This window comes from Chelonoidis abingdonii, chromosome 5, assembly GCF_003597395.2.
Source record: "Chelonoidis abingdonii isolate Lonesome George chromosome 5, CheloAbing_2.0, whole genome shotgun sequence".
NCBI classification, from domain to species: Eukaryota; Metazoa; Chordata; order Testudines; family Testudinidae; genus Chelonoidis; species Chelonoidis abingdonii.
The window spans coordinates 8,209,258-8,225,083 of NC_133773.1; the positions used below are offsets into that span (position 1 = coordinate 8,209,258).

At 43.1% G+C, this 15,826-nt stretch overlaps 1 protein-coding gene across 1 annotated transcript in view; it reads right to left on the bottom strand.

Annotated features, from left to right (window-relative positions):
- Positions 1-15,826, bottom strand: part of ADGRL3 (adhesion G protein-coupled receptor L3) — an 836,368-nt gene that overhangs the window by 537,626 nt on the left and 282,916 nt on the right.

A 15,826-nucleotide genomic window follows, 5' to 3' on the forward strand; every position in this document is an offset into this window, starting at 1 on the left:
TTGTAACTGAAATCAATATTGAAAATGTAGAAAAACATCCAAGAATATTTAATACATTTCAATTGGTATTCTATTGTTATAAGTGCGATTAATCATGATTAATTTTTTTAATTGTGATTATTTTTTTCAGTTAATCGCATGAGTTAACTGTGATTAATCGACTGCCCTAACTAAACAGCACAACTGGGTGGGGGGAGTAGGGAATGGTAGTGCCTAGAGTTCAGGGCTGCATTTTCCTAAGTGCTGTGGAAAGGTAAAGAGAGGCAGCCCCTGCTCCTAAGAGTTTACAGCGTAAGTGTGATGACGACAGATTCCCACTATATTACATTAGATAGCAGGTGCAATATGGCCAACTCAGCCTTGATGTTGGAACCTGGATTTTTACATTTCTTAATTTCTGATTACTTACTCCACAGACTCAATGCTGTGTTAACAATGGGATTTTTAATTTCATATATAATATTTAGCATAGCCATTCTGTACTAGGCACATCCAGACAATATATACTATAGATCAACATTGATCTGTTCTACTTATATGGAATCTAAGGGCACACAAGATGATCTGCTTGGTGCACTAAAGCAGTCTCATTCAATATTATTATATTTTTATTTAATACATGGCTTTGTTGAATTGTGCCAGTTATTCAGTGCAAAGTCTTATTCAAGCTCCTGAACAGAAAAAAGGATTCCCTGCTCCGAGGAAATACTTTTTGTGTAAACACACGATGGCATAGAGAAAAGCGGACAATCAAAACCTGTGAGGAATTAATTTCTATATACATCAGAACTTATGTATCAGTTTACTTCTAATTTACTGTGCTACAAACTCCTGCCAAATGCAAATAAACACTGTTCCGTTTAGGAAGTTTAAATAGTCTTTGCAGGCTAAAATCAACAAAAAAGTGTCTGTCAAATTTGCAATCTGCAGATGAAAAGCATTTGAAAGTTAAATCTGAAACCCTGACTGAAGCAACACTGTGTTTTAAACATATTATGATGTGTGGTTATTATTACCTTCTCTACTCAAAGGGTAATTTAAGTGCCACTTTGATATTCAGAATGAACAAAGAGGTGTCACATTAAGGAAACTGGTGTCAAGTCCAAGAAATTTGTGAAAATCAAACCCTGTCTCTAATTGTGTCCTATAGCATTTCATTTCAGTGGCAGTATCATGTATCCTCATTGGCATCATAACATTTGCATTACACCCACCCTTGCCTCTATGTAAATACTGTACCACATCCTTACACTGGTAGGCTGTGAGAATATAGGGGTTGTTCTCTTCATACAATTGCTCTGCAAGCCAACAGGAAGTTGAGTCAGCACCAGCATGTGCGAATGCTGGTGTGCAACTACAGCAGGCACCCGTTTTCTTCCAGCACATTGTGAGGATTGATACTAAAGACTAAGCAGCTTCTTTAACTGGGGTGACCAGATGTCCTGATTGTGTAGGGACTGTCCTGATTTTTGGGTCTTTTTCTTATATAGGCTCCTATTAGCCCTCACCCCCGTCCCAATTTTTCACACTTGCTGTCTGGTCACCCTATCTTTAACTGTCTTTGCTTTTACGCATCAATGGTTATATTTGCTAAAAAAATGTATTGTTGCCATGTATCATGTTATGCCTGGGAGAGTTCCAATGTTGACGGTGCATTACGAAGGGTTCAAGCCAATACGGAAATACCTTCAAGGCCTATGCCGCACTGGGACTCAACTTGTCACACAGGACAAACTTTAAAGGATAACACCCCTGATGAGATCTCAAACATGAAGCTATACTGGATACATAGTAGTATCTAACTACACAGACTGCCAGAATGTTATAACTGTCATCAGCCAATAAGAACTATGGGGAGGTTGTTTGGTTTTTAACTGTCCTTTTTGTAGGATATTGCATTGTACGCCCGTCCCTCACAGCATATGAGACAATTAAATTGTATTAGCATTAAAGGTGTATCATTCACAGGTATGTGTGTGAGCTTGTTTATTTTTATTCTTTTGGGGGGGGGGGCTCTGAATTTAGCTTTGAATTTTAGATTTAGATAAAGTCAAATAGCAGAGGAAAGCCACCCCTGATAGCAAAACATATGAGAAAATACCAAGATTTTTTTTAAAAAATATGGAATCATAGGGCTGGAAGGGACCTCAGGAGGTCATCTAGTCCAACCTCCTGCTTAAAGCAGGACCAATTCCCAGACAGATTTTTGCTCTAGATCCCTAAATGGTCCCTCAAGAATTGAACTCACAACCCTAGGTTTAGCAGGCCAGTGCTCAAACAACTGATCTATCCCTCCCCACAGCTCAGGGCTGAAGCCACGCAAAAAATAAATTACTGAGTTGAAAATAGTTTACAACTACAACTGCATATGGATGCTTACCAACAAATGTCAATCAAGCTTTTGGTGAAGTTCAGGGTTTATCAGACTGGTCAAAACATGGGATTTTTGTCAAACAGAATTTTTTTTTTTTTCAGCAAAAATTTTAATACTGAAAATTTCAGCCCAAAATATTACTTTTGATTTGAAAATACTGCCCCAGTGTGTCATGGGAACTGTAGTTCAGGTGCCTCATGGCCACATTCTTCTCTCTACATAGCCCTGGTAGGACTTCATCTCCCATAATGCACCACAATGTCACCTTTTGGAAAAGGGAGGTAGTGAATCATGGCATTCCCTGGCCATGATGGCTCATGGAAGATGTGGTCTGGATGGGGAACCCAGCCCACAGTGGAGAATGGGGATGTAGTGGGGTGGACCCCCGCTCCTGCCCTGAAGGGGTAAAAACAGTCCTGAGAGGGGCCTGTGGCTGGAGAAAGCAGCTTTTAGGCTGGGCTGATTGGGGAAAGTGGCTGCAGCAGGGGCAAACAGGATTCTCTCTCCAGCTGTAGAGGGAGATGGGCCTGGCTGCAGGGAGCTACAGACAAAGTGCCTGAGCGGAGCAGGGCTGGGGACAGGCTGAGGAGCTGGGGAGCTCCAGCCTGGAAAGCCCCAGGCTGCGGCCTGGCATTGGGCTAACAGGACTGGGGGTTGCAGAGGGCATCCCAGGGGCAGGCCAAGGCAGTAGGTCCAAACCCTCCTTGCCAGTGATGAGTAGGCTGATACTGCAGTCTGCCCCAGGGTGTGGTGGCTAAACAATAACTGGCAGTAGCCATATACTGAGGTGAGGTGGGGATAGTGGGTTGGGGGAGATCCAGAACTGTGGGGGTACTGCCAGGGGAAAGCACCCCAGTTAAAAGGGCACAGGGTCCAGGGAGGGACACAGGGGCCAGAGGATAGGTGGAACACTGGCCTGCAGAGGGAGCTCCGGAGCTGAATCGAGCTAATTCCCCAAAGTCACCAGCAGGCGGCGCTGCAGGGGTGAGTCTGCTTGTCTACAGGGGACATGTGGCAATAGGAACTACAGGTGCCATGAATCACCACAGCAACATTTCCATATTTAAATGTATAGTGGAAATATTTCAGCTTTGGGGTTTTCATTTTTAATGAAAAAATCAAACGTCCATAGAAAGCATATAATTTGTTACAATGCTTCTACACAGCTCTAACTAGCTTTTGAAATATTTCCAGATTACCTGATTGGTTACTATTATTTTAAATTAATATCATTATGCACAAATAATGTTGTGCTAACATAAATACTATCAGTCAGTGACTATATATACAAATACAATACTGGAGGAAGTAGCAGCAGCTCCAGAGTGAAAATCACATCAAGATATGCAGATTAAGGGGAATGCAAACCATACAATTTCTAATCAGAGCTCGATGTGTATGTATGTTTAAGTGGGAGTGGAGGAAGAAGCCAAAACAATCTATACTCAGACCACTTTTATTCAGAAGACCAGTTTCCATAGATGCACACACCCTACAGACTCCACTGCCTTTATACAATTAATGCATTAAAAAGAAAACCCAGCAATACTATGGTTTGATGACTGCTGCCATTCCCATCTCATTGTCTCAGTTTCCTTATGTCCCTAAGGTCGTCTTACTTTAAACTTCTCACCACAATGGCATTCCAGAGCAATAATGAATACACAGGACCTGCTTAAATATTATATTTGGCTCCATTCTATCAACTGGCCAACAAGGGATGATGCAGCTCGACATGCCAGCACCTCCCCGGAGGTCAAGTATTTTATGCACGTTATAAATTTAGTATCCAAAAAAGGGGATTGTATTAAAACAAAAGATACCTCCTCTACACCCACAGTGCTGAGTTTCTGAGTCTCAGTGCATACTTGACCCTGAGATTATAAAGCTCACCCATGCAGACCCTAGAGATTTTAAACTCTAAGGAAAATAGAAAAGATTGGGTAAAAAGGGACTATACACACTTATAGGACTGTAGGGCTGGAAAACACCTCAAAAGGTCATCCAGTCCACTCCCCACACTGAGGCAGGCTCAAAGATGCCTAGACGATCTCTGATATATATGGCAGAGCAGAGAAATGAGGTCAGCAAGCAAAACTATGGATTCCATACAGCGATTCTATTGCCCTGTTGACGTTACTAAAGGGCTACTGTTGGCTTTTTGGTACTTGGGCTGTTTATTCCCAGCATGAACATTTTCAAATTGACTTGCAAATATTTTTTTTTTTTATTGCATTACTGTCTGCTTGCATATTTAAAGAATAACCTCAGCCTAAGATTCCACCAGGGGGAAAAAGAATGTCAGGAATAAAATAAGTACTTGACTATTTATAAAATACACCTGAATAAGTCTACAAAAATTGTAGCCAAAAAAGGATGCATAAAACCTCTTCAAGTTTGTGAACAGCATAATAATTTTAATAGGACATTTTTATCTGTAATTATTTTATATCATTACAACGTTACTAGGTGACCTGATTATGTGCCATTCTGCCCTTACTCTTACCCACCTACAGCAACGTTTATCAAGAGGTTTGATCCATGGGACATCATATTTTTCCACAAAGTTTGCAATCTGCTAGGACATGATTGCCTTTGATGAATCAACTCTTGATGCACACAGGATTAATCTAAATAATTTGTGCTTTTCCCAACAGGATTTCTACCTTCACCAGTATCCAGTTCTCTAGATGCACAAAGACCATATCATGTATGGAAGTCAGAAGCAAGTCACTTTTTCTATCCCGTCTCTCATTTCCCCATCTATACAATGGAGATAACACTACTTCTCCGCCTCACACAAGTGTTATGAGGATATATACATTAATAGACTGAAGGTGCTAAGCCAAGAAGGGCAGATAGGTATCTAGATAGGATGTTATGCCCCCTTCAGCTCATTGGAAATATGAAATCTGTATGCTAGACTTGTGCCTTCAGCATGGTAAGGGGCATCATGGTTTCAACTGAACAGGACAGATGCATCAAAGTACAGGTGAAAGCAATCCACGTTGAAAGGTGACAGCTGTTTTACTTGCTATAAGAGTGCTCTCGTTCCATTGTTTTAGCAGTTTTAATGGTAAATCCTATCAACAGTATGTCTTGGACAACTGAATTCCTAATTAATTAGATCTGGCGCCCAAATCCTGTTGGATTCCAGCAGAAGTTGTGTGTCCGACTCCCTAAAGCTCCACTGAGTACTCCAGCCGAAATACAAGGGAGGACTGGAGTGTATCAAGGTGATCGTTCCACATCTGCCAGGAGTAGAAAGGATTAAAGAGTTAAGACCCTGTCAGAATATTCACTTACCAATTAGCATTTATCAGCTCGTGAAGTCAGTATCCGTGCCACGCCTGCTCAGCGTGCTCTCTTCGCTGTGCACAGAAACAAGCAACTAGAGTTTATTTATTTTTATGGCTGTCTGATATTATAATATATGACTTCCAAGCAGTTCTGTCAGCGGTGCATACAGGCGGGAAGGTGTCTACTGATTATATAAATTTATTATGTATTTGGCTTCTGACCAACAGGCCAATTTCTTTTTTCAATCAAATGAAGTAAAACAACCAACATTATTAATTTTGAGTCCCCAGAATCCCTCACAATGATAACTTATAGTAAATTTTTTAATTAAAACATGCCTGTAAGATCACAGACATCAATGACAGGACAGATTTCAATTCATGTCATGAAATGGAAGTGTTAAAAATAGAACCCTTCCATTATTCACATTTTAGATGACTCACCTGTGTAAAAGTTTAGATTTTTGCTTGGTTTTTAATATTCAGTGACCTGGATTTAGATGGAGGATGGGATTCAGCTATTAAAAAAGAGCATACTCACATGAAACATGCTGCCAATTACACACTGCTATGTGGGCAAATAAGTTGGCAAAATATTATTTCAGTGATAAACAGGTTTTGGCCATAAATCCATCTTGTTATTTTAATGGCCGACTTCTGTCTTGCAAAGCAAATCTGTGTCTCAGCCAGTGGAATAACAGGACTTCTTTCCACATGAGATTTTGTCAGCCTTAATGCCTGAATCCTCTTTCCTAGCAGAGGGGCCACACATTAAAAGGAACAGAGATGATGTGTTAGGTGATATATGTGGTATACATCCTGTGTGATTATTATCAGCCTTCTATTTTTTATAACGACACACTAGTTTTATCTGCCTGTAGAGATTCTGCCATGCAGCAAGGTTCACAGCAGCCTGTAATTTACAAAGCTGCTGAGCTACCAGGGCCATTTCAACTGTTCTGCACTATTGTACCCAGCCTAAAGGGCCTGCTTATAAACTACTGCATAGCATTCTCCTGAGGGAGTGCACTATACAAGACAGGACGCAGGCGGTGTATTTGGGATTCACTCTCATTACTAAATCATGCCCTTTGCAACCTCCAGTTTTAGAATAATAAAATTAAACATTAATAAATGACCCTCACCAATTTTTAAGCTGTAATAAGAGAAGAACAATCCCAATCTAATTGGAGCAGTAGCTACTTACTTCTAGAACAGGTCGAAGGTGAGCAGCAATGCATGACAGAGCAAAAAATACATTATCCTCACCAATCGTGGTCTGAACTTCTCCCTCCCACCCCCGTGCAATGTGTTGGGCTCCAAAAAAGCAAATGACTGAAGGCAAGATGTGCTTGTTTCTGAGAAGGGGCAAACACTTACCCCACCTGAGCCAGGACTGGGCACACAGTGCGTCGTGTGCTCCCTGAGCAGTTAGTGCCACCACCAGCACTGGACTCTCCACGTGAGCAGGGAGGAGGAGGAGAACAGAGCTCTCCAGGCTCAGAGGGGACTGAGTACTGCACCCTTTCAGAAACACCACCCTAGCAGAGTCTGAGAGTAGGAGCCCAGGCTGTTCTAACTTAGACAGGCCATTGGGACAATCTAAATTATGCCAGGGAGCATCCCTCCAGTCTCTAGATCAGGAGGAGCCATCAGCCATCCCCATCCCATGGGGTGCCACACAGAATCTCATTGCTCAGCACATTTCCAGAAGTTAGAGCACTTTCAAGCGTCATTTCTATTATGGATGCTACTGCCACCTTTTGAAGAGTAGCTTTAGAATATGCAGTAATATGACAAACTATTAGACAAGGTCACTGCTCAGACAGTTATGGCTCAATTCTGCTATATAGGCAAAGCACAGCCATAAGGCCAGTGTGGAGCACAGCATCCCAGGTGGACCTGATGGGATTTGGAGAGTAATTGGAAGACAAATGTCCTCTTAGTTCCCAAGCATGCAGATGGGGATGCAGCCTACTCCTCCCTCCCCTCACTGTACTGATCTCCCTTGGCATGGCTTCAACCCCTTTGGAATGCTATGCATGTCCAGAGAGGCAGGTAACACACAGTTCCTGCATTTCCCATGTGCACTGACTGCAAGCCAGCCCTTATGGTGGGATGAGTACACTGCATAGCAGGCAAGGACTCATGTACATTTCCTCATGTACACTGCATAGCAGGCAAGGACTACACTAGCAACTAATGGGTTGCCTTCCTTCACCTACACATTTCAGCATTAAGAACATTATAAGAAAGACAGACAGAGGTATAAGTACTGTAACAAATCCAGAAAGGAATACCTTAGAAGGGAGAGAAAGAACAGGAATGAACAAGGACACCTCTCTCATAAAGGTAAACATCGGCTGTTATTATCCATTATTTGCATTATTGTAGTACCGAGGAACCTAATTGAGGATCAGGGCCCCAGTGTGCCAGATACCATATGGACAAGAAGCAACGAAAACAGTTCCACGCTCCAGGAGCTCACAATCCGTAGTCAGAGTGTATAAAATATCAAACATGCAATGGTCTCTTGTTAATTTTATTTAAAAAGACACTGAGAAAAGAAGGTTGTAACGGGAAGACTTAGGCAATCTTAGCTACAGGTGCTCCACCCACAACCGACAAAAATGTTGATATTGTTTGAATGGCAGAGGAATTACTCTACAATAAAATGGTGTTCTACAACTTGATGGTGTTTCAGGCCAGGTGGGACACTTAGATCACCTACTCTGATACCCTGTGTATCACAGGTTTGTTTGATTTTAAAAAACTTAATCTACACGGCTATGAGCACATGAAGCAGTGATGTTAGCAACCCATGACTACCTGTCCCAGAAAGGATTTATTGACCTACAGAATGAATTCCAATGAACAACACTGTATTCCTATCATTAAGACAACCCTTTCCTGCAGAACAGAACACATTTTAGATGTAAGGTTTTAAGGCATTTTCCAATCATTTTCTCCAAGTGTTTTCATGCCAATTTTTAGAGTCTGTTTTTATGACACTTGAGACATGAGCTACAACAGATCAAACTTACCAGAAGCAGCATCACCCTGCTGCCAATTTGCTCCAGACAGTGCAGTCTCAATTATTATCCAACCTTTGTTGAGACTGGTAACAAGAGTGCCATCTGCGATGGTGATTTTTGTTGTGGGGGTGTCTGTCTACTTTATGAACTACAGAGATTGAATGGCTCAGAAGACTGGCCCTGGGCTAAGGTCTCCAGATCACACTGAGATCAGATAATAAGTAACTAAAATAAATTACCCTACAGAATGACTGTTTGGTAGCCTACGTGAAATGAGTTGCTGATCCCAATGCAGTTGTTGGCAGGCAGGTGTCCACATCACAAAACTCATTTAGTGGCTAGGGTGAATAAATGCATCTAAAACAACTCCTGAGACCTTAGGACCCAGCAAAATTCCTCTCTTTCTCTCCTGCTGTTCTCCTGTGAAAGTGTGTTAGACTTCTCAGTACTGTATTTTGGGGCATTTTATAACTTTGGAAAAAATTAAAACAAAAACATTTTAAAATTGCAGTCAAATGTGATGGGGAGTAAATTGTGGTACAATAATTAACTCTTCAATGCATAAAGGCCATTTGGCCTCCATCCTTTTTGCCTAAATGCTCTGGGGGTGAATTACCACACTGTAATTCACATGCTGTCATATTGCATGGCTTAATTACCACTATGAACTCAGAGCACACACACTGAGTTGACTGCCAGGGCTCAGGCACCAGCTTGCCATGTAACAGATACAAGTTGGTCACATATCATGGGTAGTGGCATACAGATTATTCACTAAGAATCCCACTTTCCTTCTGTAATAGTGAGAGCAAGTAGACTAATCTAAATCAGTGTTGTACAATGCTTTGGTCCAGAACAAAAAAATCCATGTGTTCTGGATCTATGTAATATACATATTTGAAAAGCAAAGGGAGGTGGTAATCCCTTGATATGTTTATTTGCATGTTTATAGCCAGAATGCTTTGCCAACTCATAGCTACTATCTAGTTTTCTAGGTGTGAGAGATCTGGGAAATTCATGAAAAATTTGTATGTGACTAGCGAACATTGTGGATTGCAAGTGAAAAAAGATTTTGCTTGCTTTTAGCCTCCATAATGCATTGGTGCGTATGAACTCTTTGGGCAGGCACGTTTGCAGAACACTGAAGAAGGATTAAAAAAAACAGAAATTCCCCTATTTACTCTGTGCGAAATTCACCCCTGTGCAGAGAGGGACCTGCACACTGCCCTTTGCACCACTTAATGGCTTAAGTGAGAATTAAGTGGTGCATAGGACCTTTGCAGGGTTGAATTTCACCCTCTACCGGCTTATAGATCAGACCGCCATCAGCTGGAGAATTTAATACTCCTGAATTTAGTACTGTGCTGCTAATAAAAACACTGTGGTATACATCTGTGGTCAGCCCTTTTACCAGGAAAAGCTTTTCTTTCATCACCTCGTCTTCTATAAAAATGGTGGCTCTGCTGCAGTAATACTAACTGCCTGGCCTAGCAAATATTATAAATATTTCAAGGATGATTAATCTTTTAAAACAATGAAGTTAGGCAGAAACCTGGATGTCAACTTGGCTATTTCACAACTAATAAAACATGTCTCTTGTATTTCACTGTGACTATATAAAGAGTAGCATACAAAAGGCAATTTCCCACCATTCACAAGCTAACATAACACTTGTACAAGTATAAAAGGAGCATAGTATGTATTTTAAAAGGTGGCAGTGCTTGCAGTTTTCCAAAGGTAAGAAAGCAAACATTCAGCTCACATTAAGCAGCTCTCTATCACCAAGGACCAGCTTGCTAGCATCATGTATTTCCCCAAGAAAGATAATGCTGATTGCTTTAACAGAATCATTGTCACCAGACAACTTCCAGTGCTGTTGAGTAATAAATATTTCCAAGGCTCCCAGCAAAAACAACACAGAACCTGGCCCTGTACCCTGACCTGCTAATGCAGTGAGAAATCAGCTTGTCCTGTGAACGCCATCTCTTTACAAAGAAGAGACCTCCCCCCGCCCCACCACCACCACCACGGCTGCCCACCAAAAATGGCAGTAAAATGGTACAAAGGCCTTAGGAAGGCTGGAAACAGAATAGCAGGCGGGACTCTCTCCTCCCAGCTGCTGCAATGCAGGACTGGACATGGTTACAAATTGCTTTTCCGCTTCCAAATAACAGTGACAGTACTTCAGGCCCAGCTTAGACTAGTTCTCTGAAACAGAAAGCCAAGGTAGCCCATGTCCTAAATATACAGAGGTCAGCTGAAAATGACTGCGCTAGATCTTGCTGGAGTACAAATCCTCTTGGGCATCCTGGTTTCTGGAAATCCAAAATGGGACCAAAAATAATCATGTGACAAGACATTCAGTGTATAGATCTCTTGGGGCTGCAGAGGTTTGCATCACTTTTTCAGAGCTATTAAGAGGTTCAAAGTGAGAGATCATTATCTGGCTAGAGATCAGTGTAATTTCACACCACACACACTTGCGTTGCACCTCTCTTGGCCTGCAGGGTAGTGATGAAGAAGGATGAATTTTGTTTTTATACAATGCACTGAGAAGCTTTACATCTAAACACATCTTTAGCAATACATTTGGGTTTAAATAAGACACCAGGGCAGCCTAAGGGTTTGCTGCCCATCATCAGTGTCTGAGTGTTTTCCACATTAGACTGGCATTAGAGCAAATGGGGTTCATGGAGTTCAATGGGGTTCTGTTCACCCATTTTAAGACCGAAAGAAATCCACCTGGTTGGGGGGAGGGCAGGTTACTTGGGGGGCTGGGGAGGAGGGACTGTAACATCTGAGAAGGTCATTCTCCGTCTACGATAAACATGCTTGTTCCAGAACAGGCTAAGGGACAGCTTGCAGGTGGGCTTGCTCAGGTGCACATTGGCGCAAGTGAGCGAAGACAATGCTCCCTGAAAGACCTGTTCAAAGGCCAGACACAAGTCTGGACCTTGTGCCCCCTGGACAATGAAGGGATTCTCTTCAAAGGGGCCCATCAGCGGTCAATGCAGGGCCATGGTCTTACACTCCCTTCTCCACACATCACCTTCCAAAGAGTGGCAGATCCAGCTGTGTGCCGTGTGCTGCAGAGTCCCCAAGAGGAATTGCAGCAGACCCCTTGTCATTCCCTTCCCAAATGCAGTGCAGAGCCAATGGCTTTGGGCTGCACTCTGGCCCAAAATGCGCATCTCCCACAGATACTTCATAGCTCCTATGAACCCTAGCTAGCTCAGCGGCAAATTCCCGTCATTCCAGAGCCCTCCAAAGTTAGTTTTTCTTTTAACATTGGTATTTTCCATTTCAACTAACTCTAGAACTTTGTGTACTGGGTGCAGCTAACACAGCAAAGGGTCAACTCTTGGGTTGACAGGCTTCATTAGGGCAGCAGCAGCTCCTTTCAAATGAGTCTGCAGTGAGCGAGTTTCCTACTGAATAAAGTAGGAGGTTATGGTCTTGCACAGAGGTACAGGGGGCCAGCACAAGTCCTGTGCAGCACTTCAGTTCCACTGCAACTCAAATGGGTAGACAGGCCTATGGACAGGGAGAATTTCACTGGTATGGAGGCATGAAGTAGCACTGGACAAAAAGAGGTCTGTGTCTGGGTGTTTTAGGGTGACCAGACGGCAAATGTGAAAAATCGGGACAGGGGGGAGGGTAATAGAAGCCTATACAAGAAAAAGACCCAAAAATTGTGACCGTCCCTATGAAATCGGGATATCCTGTCACCCTAGGATGTTTATGGTGCAGCAACCATGATAATATCACCAAGGAAATGCAGCAATTGAGGTTTTTTCCCTATATCATTTCTGCTGAACAGCAACATGAAAGCATCCCACTCAGGCAGCATCTCTAGGGGGTTATTTTGTCTCACACAGCAGTGCAGTCAAGGGTCCTCTGACCCCACACCTGACATCACAACCTTAAGCATACAATATGCACCCAGAAATGGTATGCCTGGCACGTCTTCTTACACAACGGTGTCACTTTGAACCTTACACATTTATCGGAGATGGGAAAATGTAACCACAAAAACAAATGTATGGCAGAACTGGGCATGCCTAGATTAAATATATATATAAAAGCAGCGATCCTTCCATTGTCCCAACATACAAGAACAAATTGTAATTTACAAGCTGCATATGGAAGAAGGGGCAATCAGAGTACCCTAAAAATAAGACTCAAAAAATACCCCAGTACAAATAAAACCTCACCAGTTAGTACACATCCCTGGAATTATCCTGATCACCAGATATTTTCACAGTTTGTAACAAATAGACTCCAAAGTATTAAATTTTGATACGGTCTTACAGCTTCCCAGGCAAACCTTCTGTCTACATTAAAGAGATCTCTTAGGAGACAAGAATGAGAAGGTCTTAACCAGACTAATTTCATATTTAGCACACGGCTGAATTCTGGCTGCTGTGTGCACTTACAAACTCTCCAGAATGATCCTCAAGCTGGAGAGCAGAAAATTCCACACTGAATCTGCTTCCCCACCCCACTCATGGAGACACTGCTGTGCGAATGGTGCGGGATAAGGCCAGAAAGGGCAGCAAGTATTGAGCTTTGCAGATTTTGATACCCAAAGGGACCATTAGATCATCTACTCTGACCTTCTGTGTAACTCATATTTTAGTGGGTGCACCCTTCCCCCTACATTAGGCTAAACGCATGCTCACAAATTACTTCTATTACCCTCCTCCTAGCAGAAACACCGTGAACTGCACTGGGGCCAGGCTCTGGTGGGATGGCTGTTGACTTGGCCACCAGCAGGGGTTGAACCAGAGCTCATACCACTTGAACCAAAAAGCCAGGTGCTGTAGCTGTAACAGACTCATAAGCCCCTTGTGGAGTCATTGACACCAGCTATGCTTTCCACTCAGTTTGCATAGGACTAAATGACTTTCCAAAGAGCAGATCTGTGGGAAAAATCAGGCCCCCTGATTTTTTGCATCTTCTGTGTCTGTTCATTTGTGGGGCAGCTTGGCTTCTAGCATTTTTCTCGCATTTTCATTCAGCAAAACTAGCAAGCGAGCTCTCAGGCTACACTGGAATTCTGACTAAAACCAAAACTGCCAGAGGGACATTTAAATTGTTAATTGCTTTAACTATTAATATTGTTTAATTATAAAGATTTGCAAAACAACATTTACCATTTAACTTCCTGAGTAGAACCAACAGCTTCTTCCATAATAGCTTGGGTTTTTTTCCAGCCACAATTTTTTGACACCATTTAATTATAAATTAAAATTTCAAAATCAGTGCGGAAATTTGCTTAAACACTAAAGAGACAGAGATCACTCTAGGGCATAAAGGTGTTAAAAGCGATGCCAGTAGATTTGATGCACTATGTATTTTTGTTGTTTTTCCTTCCCCACTAAAAGTTTAACTCTAAAGCCTTAGCTCTGGGAAACTGCCACATGCAAAGAGTGGATGTGGAGTTCTCTCCAAGATTTTCAAAAATAGGAGCCTAAAGCCTACACCTAAGTCAATGGCGTGGATTGTCCAGGGTGCTCCCAATGACCTGACACTAAGGCCAGAATTTCAGAAGAGCTCAGCTCCCCTTAAGGCCCTCAAATGGAGTTGCCAGATTTTCAGAAATGCTTACCCCCTCCTTCACCTCCCAACAGCAGGTTTTTCTAGGCACTCAGTAATTTAGAAATCAGGCCAATCATTTTAGGTGCATAACTTTGGGTTCCTATTGTTAAAAACATTGCCCTCAGGGCTAGTGCAAGGATGTTTCACGCCCTAGGTGAAACTTCCACCTTGTGCCCTCTCCCCCTTGCCCCCCCTCCCATCCTGAGGCACCCCCCTTGAGGCAGCTCCCCACCCCCAACCGTCTGCCCTGAGGCACACCGCCCAGCTCACCCCTGCCCTGCCTCCTCCGCGAGCATGCTGTCACTGCTTCACTTCTCCCACCTCCCAGGCTTGCAGCGCCAATCAGTTTAGGTGCCGCAAGCCTGGGAGGTGGGAGCAGCGAAGCAGCGATGGCGTGCTTGGGGAGGAGGCAGGTCAAGGGTGAACTGGGGCAGGGAGTTCCCCTGTGTGCAGCCCCTCACCCCTTACTTGCTGCAGGAGGCCCTCCCAGCGCTCCTCTGCCCCAACTCCCTCCGCCTAAATGCTGGTGGCAACCGGGGCGGACGAAGATCCGGCCACCGTGGTTGCTGCCGAAGAAAATGGCGCCCCCCAAATGCCAGTGCCCTAGGCGACCGCCTAGGTCACCTAAATGGTTGCACTGGCCCTGATTGCCCTATAAGCCCTGTCCACATAGTGAGATGGATCCATTTTCAATTTTCCTTAATCTGTGATAAAGAATAGATTATAATTACTTGCTGAAGAGAATACAAAATAGGATGGCTACCGTGGCACGTTAATATGTGCGCTAATAGCATCAGTGATGATAATTTAGTGAGATCTCATCCTCTCTGTAGCTGTGGTTAAGGGTAGGTTACGCTGTACAATGTATCTCAGAGATATCTAGTCACATAGAGTGGAATTCAACCGCTATGCAAAGGCCCAGTACAAAGTGTGACTAAGTGGTACTTACCCTGGGTGCTGGTCCCGAGCGCAGGGCAGAAGCTCAGCTATAATGTACTCCACAGACTATCTAATGTAAATCTCCAAAGTGACCTCACCTGCATCAAGCAGTTTAGTTCATAAACAGCTTTTTTACCTAAGGTCAAATAATGGTTCTTTATTGCAGGTCTATTTTGCAATCATAGAATCATAGAGTATCAGGGTTGGAAGGGACCTCAGGAGCTCATCTAGTCCAACCCCCTGCTCAAAGCAAGTCCAATCCCCAACTAAATCATCCCAGCCAGGGCTTTGTCAAGCCTGACCTTAAAAACCTCTAAGGAAGGAGATTCCACCACCTCCCTAGGTAACCCATTCCAGTGCTTCACCACCCTCCCAGTGAAAAAGTTTTTCCTAATTCCAACCTAAACCTCCCCCACTGCAACTTGAGACCATTACTCCTTGTTCTGTTATCAGGTACCACTGTGAACAGTCTAGATCCATCCTCTTTGGAACAACCTTTCAGGTAGTTGAAAGCAGCTATCAAATCCCCCCTCACTCTTCTCTTCTGCAGACTAAACAATCCCAGTTCCCTCAGCCTC